Raw genomic sequence first — 7,485 nt, 5'->3', positions numbered from 1 at the left:
GAAATTTGGTACAGGTATTTATAATGATTGACTCTATTAGGATACTTAATTACAATACTTTACCATGTCAGGAAGCCTAATTGAGTGGCACAATGCCAGAGTTGCCTAAACCACAAATTTTTTAGCGTCAGATTTCTGCATAAAGTGACTGTAAATTATCATTTCTATGTGTGCCAAAGTATATGTACTAGATAAATATTAAAGGATGATAAATAAGATATAATTTCCAATTGAGAGCATATAGTTTTAAAGAACGAGGTCTGGATATAGACTTCAATAACTTTTTTGAGTGTAATTGTGGCTTAGGAAACTCTGGCACTGAGCCACTCAATTACGAACCCATCTAACCTACCCTGATATCACAAAATATGAGGCATATTTTGTAATGATCTATTAAAGATATGGTTCTGAAAATTTGTACACATTTTCTCTACATTATATGTAACAAATCCATGCAGACAGAATTTTAAAACTTGATATTTTTTTTAATAAATTTAAAAAAAGTAATTGTATTTAAAATAAAATATATCATTGCTTTGCCAAAGTATCTGCAGGTAAATTTTCATTATGCAGTAGGCCTAATAAAGGAGTGTGCAAAATTTCATTACTTTATCTCAAATAGTTTCTGAGAAAATGTTCCTTTTTTATTGAAAATTGGGTATTGCAGATAGCAATTCGCAAAGTTTGAATATGCATGCCACATGATTAATTATTTCTTTACCTCTTGTGACCCACAAGAACAACAACAAAAGACACTGTTTATAGCACACGAAAGAATTGATACATCGATTATACTAAATCCTGAAGAAGAATCATTTTTACCATTATTTTCTAGTCCAAGTCCCCCTCCAATCTTTTTTCTAGAACTGCTCTGTGGCTCTTCTTGATTGAAACTCATTTAGGCTAACATTTTGGCTGTAAAATTTTGTGTAGAGATTCCCAACACTATGTAATATTTTTAGACTAATTTTTAGAAAATGTGATTTTTGGTCAATTTGGACCTATATCTCCCCTTAATGCAAGGGCGTATTTTGCGGGCTACCGGGGGTATCCCAAGGAAATTACAAAAGAAAAAGTTTATAATATAACATAATGTAATAATTTTGTATTATTAGTTTTACCATAATAATTAAAATTAAAGTAATTGTTAGATATATTTTGTGTAATAATAGGGTCAGCGGTAGCCCAAACCCTTTAACCAGTATACGCCACTGCCTTAATGAATATCGTTAACCAGTGCAAGAAAATAAATGAGGAATTCGCTGTTCAAGCTACTAGCATCATCTTCAATGTAGCTAATATATGAGCCGTTCAGAACAAGAGTGGTGTAAGTCAAAAATGGATAATGAGGGTTAAAGTAAACATTCTGTAAAATACAGTGCAAAGTAGCAATTAATATTCAATTTATTTAAACTATTAGTAGTCAGTGAATAGCAAAAAGACCATATTAATTGCTACTTTGCGCTGTATTTTACAGAATTTTTACTTTAAACCTCAATACCCAATTTTGACTTACACTACTTTTGCTCTGAACGGCTCACATATAAGTTAACATTCAGACTAGTGTCGTGCATTAAGGCGGTTCACAGTAGACCGGGAACGACAACGAGAACGAGAACGGAAATATTGTTAAAATTAATGTATTTAAATGTGAGCATTCACAATAGTTAATTATGAATGCTCACATTTAAATACATTAATTTTAACAATATTTCCGTTCTAGTTCTCGTTGTCGTTTCCGTTCCCGGTTTTTGTGAACCAGCCTTTACAGGCGCTATGTTCGGTTCAAGTTTGTCGAGTCTGGTGAAGTTCGACATACGCCGATGTTCGGCCTGCAGAAGGAGATCTGTCATGTTTGTTCCACCTTGTTGTACAAATATTCGCTGTCCTCTACTGTTCTCCAACCAGGAGATCAACTGTGAAAAGAATGTGCTTACTATTGCGACATGTATTGGAGCGAAGTAGATATATATAATATTATCGTTATAACGTCTGTTTAAAAACCATGCGCTCTCCTGCATATGTTATTTCCTATATGGAGAGATTAAAAGACCAGGAGATTAACAGTGGTCTAATTTTGTAACTAGGGTAGTATAAACATGTGTGTGTCAATGTTATTGTTTGTGCTGTGACAGCGAGCCAATAGAGATATGAGTACCCAAATGTGTGACCTTATGACACCTTATGACATCAACATTCATTCACAGCATTACTCCCTTTCGTCTCAGCCGGCAGAGACTTTCTCGTAGTTGGAGCACAGTACTCGTGTTTTAACTCCTGAAGTATCTTAGCACAGATCTTGCTATTAGTTTTTCTTATGAAATACTGTAAGACGAAATTTGTAGTCTCTTTGTTGCCTCTCTCATGTTCGAACATTGCAGGACACTAGTTCAGACTTCATTTATTAGTCCAATAATATGTTTCGAGTTGCTAAGGATCAAGATGAGAGTAGAGTAGGCCTAGTCTATTACAGAAATGGTAACGGACATTTTTCCTGCATAGGTGTCCAATTAAATGTTCCACGTTAAAATAATGTGTGCAGGAAATGCGCTTTCAGTAGTGTGTATTCTATAAATAAATATGTGTAAACATGTTGGATTAGTGTAATTTATTAAACACGTGTCATGGAAATCAATGTGGAACTACAATATATCTCCCATCGGAAAGAGTGTGATGCGGTTCTGTTTACATGATTTACCTTTCTAAGCCGACATGGAGTTTTTTTTTTTTGTCACGTTTACTTTTGCCCTTTTTCTGTTGGAATGGTCGTAGTATACATGTTTACATGCCGAGAAACCTGACCTTCGTCTGAGAGTAAGCGTTAATAAACTTCAAGGCTTTCCTGGAGGGGCAGTGACGGATCACCTGGACCATATTAGAGACGTCTGCGAATTCTCTGATTTTCACTTTCCCTCTCTGTTGGCTGGCGAGAGTGCCAACAACTTCACGTAATATCAAGATGATAAATTAGATTGCTTTGCATTCGAGAGATCCTTTACTCATATCTTGGCAACGTCACTGAATGCACTACTTTTACGAAGGGTGAGGCGTTTTCAGGAATAAACCTTAAAATAAGTCACGTTGCGTTATACGTGGCATGAACATCATCTGCTTCGACTGTTCGTATGAGCCAAGTTATGTATTTTTCTCTGAATGTAACCTCCCTATTAAAAAGTACAGAACTATAGAGAATATTCAGCAACGTTGTGGTGATAAATGGATGAAAATTTTTATTATTATTATTATTATTATTATTATTATTATTATCCGAGCGTTCAAATGCTAGCGCGCTGATCTTCCATCAACACGGCCAGAGTTCGATCCCCGACTAGGTCGTGGTGAACAAAGCAGACGTTGCAGAAGGTTTTTCTCAGAGTACTCTCGTTTTCTTCTATCATTACCAGGCAGCGCATTTTCGTTCCCAAACGTACAGCGGATCGAGTAGTTTCTTCTGGTAGCTACATTTATTACGTCACGTGGATGCATAAGCAAGGTAGAATTGCAAACGGGTTCGCATGAGGTCATTAAATAATAATGATGTAATGTATTATAAATATGCCTCTGTAACGTCATATGACGTAGAAAGAACGTTCTCATAGTTTAAGCAAATTTGATGTGATGTTTGTAAAAGATTTGTAGGCCTATTTCATAACCTCAGAATATATGTTTTCACTGCAACGAGATAGATTTGATAAAGGAATTATTTGTATATACTGTGTAAATGTATATATTGATTATTTGTATATTAATTTTTTGTTATTACAGTAGAACCTCTAGTATCTGTGGTAATGAAGGGGGTGGAGTGAATGGTTAATCGAAAAAAATCGGATAATCTGTACTATAAAAGATGTTCATAAACTAAGTGCATAATACAGTTTTGTCATCCCCCCCCCCCCCGTGGTCTTTTCATTTAACACGCCAGGTAGTGGATAATAAGTTCACTATTTAGGTATCGTTTTCAACGACGGGTTTTTAATGCCAGGGAAACTCCATATGATAGCTGTCTGTGGAAAGATAGGAATAGTAGAGGTCTCATGTTGTAGATTTATACATTTGATGCACTTTATATTTTCTTTTTCATTAAATCGCGCACAGTTGTAATTCCTGTTTCATATTGTGATGAGACAGTTTCTCATTTTCCAAACCACTCAATTACTTGCACTTTTTCGTAGCAGACACGTTTTCCTTTGACTCCCGTGGAAGACATTTTGCATAGTAGTTAGATAGTACGACCACTCGAAGAGTAGATCATACTGCGTAAGGGTAAAGGTTTGTAAAAAACACTCTGTAGAAAAAAATTTCGTACTAATATAATGTACAGTACTCATTTTTTCTGCAAAACAAAAAGAGCGAGAGGGAAAGACAGTCGGATAATCCAGCAATCAGTTAATATAGTGACGGATAATCGGGATTTTACTGTATTATTGTGTCCCTGTAACGTCATGTGACGTAGGAAGAACATTTTCTTAGTTTTAACAAATTTTTACTGGCAGTTATAGTAAAAGATATGAATTTCATAATCTCAGAAAATAAGTTTTTGTTCACCATAATGGAGTTAATTTAGTTAAATGAATTAATAATGAATAATAATAATAATTAAATAATAATTGTAGGCTATACATTATATATAGAGAATTTACAGTTGATGAGTATCATGTTTACTGTTATGTTCTATAATATATATTTTCTACTCGTTCAGTAGTTTTATCGATCTAACTATTTTCTACAATACGTAGCACTAATATATATTTTGCACAGAGCTAGTTTCGCAGTGTTAGTGCGTTTATATGATCAAAAAGTAGCTGGACAGACCATTTCAATTCAGTAGCAATCCCACTTATAGTTGTCATGCTCCATTATTATTATTATTATTATTATTATTATTATTATTATTATTATTATTATTATTATTATTATTATTATTATTATTATGTACCGAAGCTAGGTTATACCTTTCGACTTACCGGCGTGGCTCAGTCGGTTAAGGCACTTGCCTGCCGGTCTGAAGTTACGCTCGGGCGCGGCTTGGGCTGATTACCTGGTTGGGTTTTTTCCGAGGTTGTCCCCAACCATAAGGTGGATGCCAGGTAATGTATGGCGAATCCTCGGCCTCATCTCACCAAATACCATCTCGCTATTACCAATTTCATCGACGCTAAATAACCTAGTAGTTGATACAGTGTCGTTAAATAACAAACTAAAATATAAATTTCGTAGCGTCCTGACGTAAGCATTTAGGGTCAGAGATTGAACTCTAAAACTCCATGATATACTAACAGATAACTTTCCTAACTTGTTTAGGAATGAAAATGCGCTACATTATCATTACATCAACACTCTCCACTTCCCTCTCATGTCATCTGTCGTCTGCAATAGTAAAAACAGGCTGGGGTAAAGTCTTGGGGTAGTATGAGCTTCATGTGCTGACATAGGAAGGGCTTGGGGCTCTGAGATTTATCAAGCTACTCGTGTGTGGATGGAACCTGGCTGTATTAGGGACTGAGGCAAGATGAGTCACTTGTCAGCGTCGGATTCACAAATGCCACCTGTCGGACTTCGACAATTTATTATTTTATGTCTAGGTCTAGGGTAGTGGTTTCCAACTTCTCTCCATGCCTGTAACACATGTTGTGTCAGTTGTCCAAGATTTGTGGCTGGAGGCCGGTATGACAATAAACTCTATGGGAGACAAGTCAGGGGAACGGCCAGGGCAGTCTAGGATCTGTATATCCCTTAAGGCTTCTCTGGTGTGATTTACAGTGTGTGCTGTTGCATTATAGTGTAGGAACATGCCATTTGGCATGATGGCCATAAAGGATATGACAAGAGGATCTACCACTCTTTCCATATACTGGCGGGTAGTATACTATACTACACTATCTACCAAAAAGTAATTGGGCACTGTTTGTGCTCCTTTAGAACCTCGTGGTACCACCCCTTGTTGCTGTAACAGCAGCCACCCCGTCAGGCATGCTCTCCACTAGTTTGTGTAGGATATCCACTGGAATGCGTCGCCATTCATCTTGTAACATGGCATTCAGTTGGACAATTGAAGTTGGCCCCATGTTTCGGCGGCTACTATGCAGTGGTATGCAGACAATAATGTTCACCAGTTGGACTGATCTGCACAGTCCTGATCTCAATCCCATTGAGCACCTTTGAGACGAATTGGACCGGCGATTGAGATCTCGGGAGATGCGGTCAACTTCCATTGTCCAACTGAGTGCCATGTTGCAAGAGTAATGGCGACGCATTCCAATGGATATCCTACACAAACTAGTGGAGAGCATGCCTGACGGGGTGGCTGCTGTTACAGCAACAAGAGGTGGTACCACGAGGTTCTAAAGGAGCAAAAACAGTGCTCAATTACTTCTTGGTAGATAGTGTATAATTTTACTCAAAACCAATAGATACCACTGACAAATCGATGTTACGACAAAATTAAATGTGATTCTCTTTTTTGGACTGGGTTATTTTATGATGCTGATCAACACTTCAGGTTATTTAGCATCTGAATGAAATAAAGATTATAATGCCTGTGAAATAAGTCCGGGGTTCAGCTGAACTCCGAAATTTGCTCAGCATTTGCTCGTATTGGGTTGAGAGAAAACCCCAGAAAAAAAATCTCAACCAGGTAATTTTCCCCGGCCAGTTATATGAGACTGGTGTAATTCAGCATCGTGATGAATATGGTTATACGGAGTGTTTAAAAATATATGGAAACATTTCAGGATTGAATTCCGCACTTGGATCAAAAATGTTGTGTAAGAATTGGTAATTATTGAGATATTGAGATATCAGGTCCACACCTGTGGAGTAACGGTTAGCGCGTCTGGCCGCGAAACCAGGTGGCCCGGGTTCGATTCCCGGTCGGGGCAAGTTACCTGGTTGAGGTTTTTCCGGGGCTTTCCCTCAACCCAATATGAGAAAATGTTGGGTAACCTTCGGTGCTGGACCCTGGACTCATTTCACCGGCATTATCACCTTCATCTCATTCAGACGCTAAATAATCTAAGCTGTTGATAAAGCGTCGTAAAATAACCTACTAAAATAAAAAAAAAAGAATTGAGATATCAGACAAAATATTTTATGTTAGCACATTACTAGCTCCAGTTTAATTTTAAAATGATGCCCCATGTTCAGTACATTACAAGAGTTGATCGAAATGCCCACCCTTTGCCATACTGCAGACTTCTGCTCGTCATCTCATTGAGGTACGAACACGCTCAAAAATACCTGGTGTTGTAACGTATTGTTTGACAACCCCGAACAAATCTTGCATGAAGTGTTGCTTCATCCTCCACAGCAGTTAAGTACACCAACGACTTTAAATACCCCATACAAAAAAGTCTAACGGGTTTAGATCAGGTGAGCGTGGAAGCCAAGCAATTGGTCCACATCTACCTACCCAGTGACCAGGATAACGTTCATCCTAGTGTTCACGGACATTAAGACTAAAATGTGCAGGGACACCATCGTGCATGA

The sequence above is a fragment of the Periplaneta americana genome, chromosome 14 (genome assembly GCF_040183065.1).
Source record: "Periplaneta americana isolate PAMFEO1 chromosome 14, P.americana_PAMFEO1_priV1, whole genome shotgun sequence".
Taxonomy (NCBI): domain Eukaryota; kingdom Metazoa; phylum Arthropoda; class Insecta; order Blattodea; family Blattidae; genus Periplaneta; species Periplaneta americana.
This window is presented reverse-complemented; position numbering follows the sequence as displayed.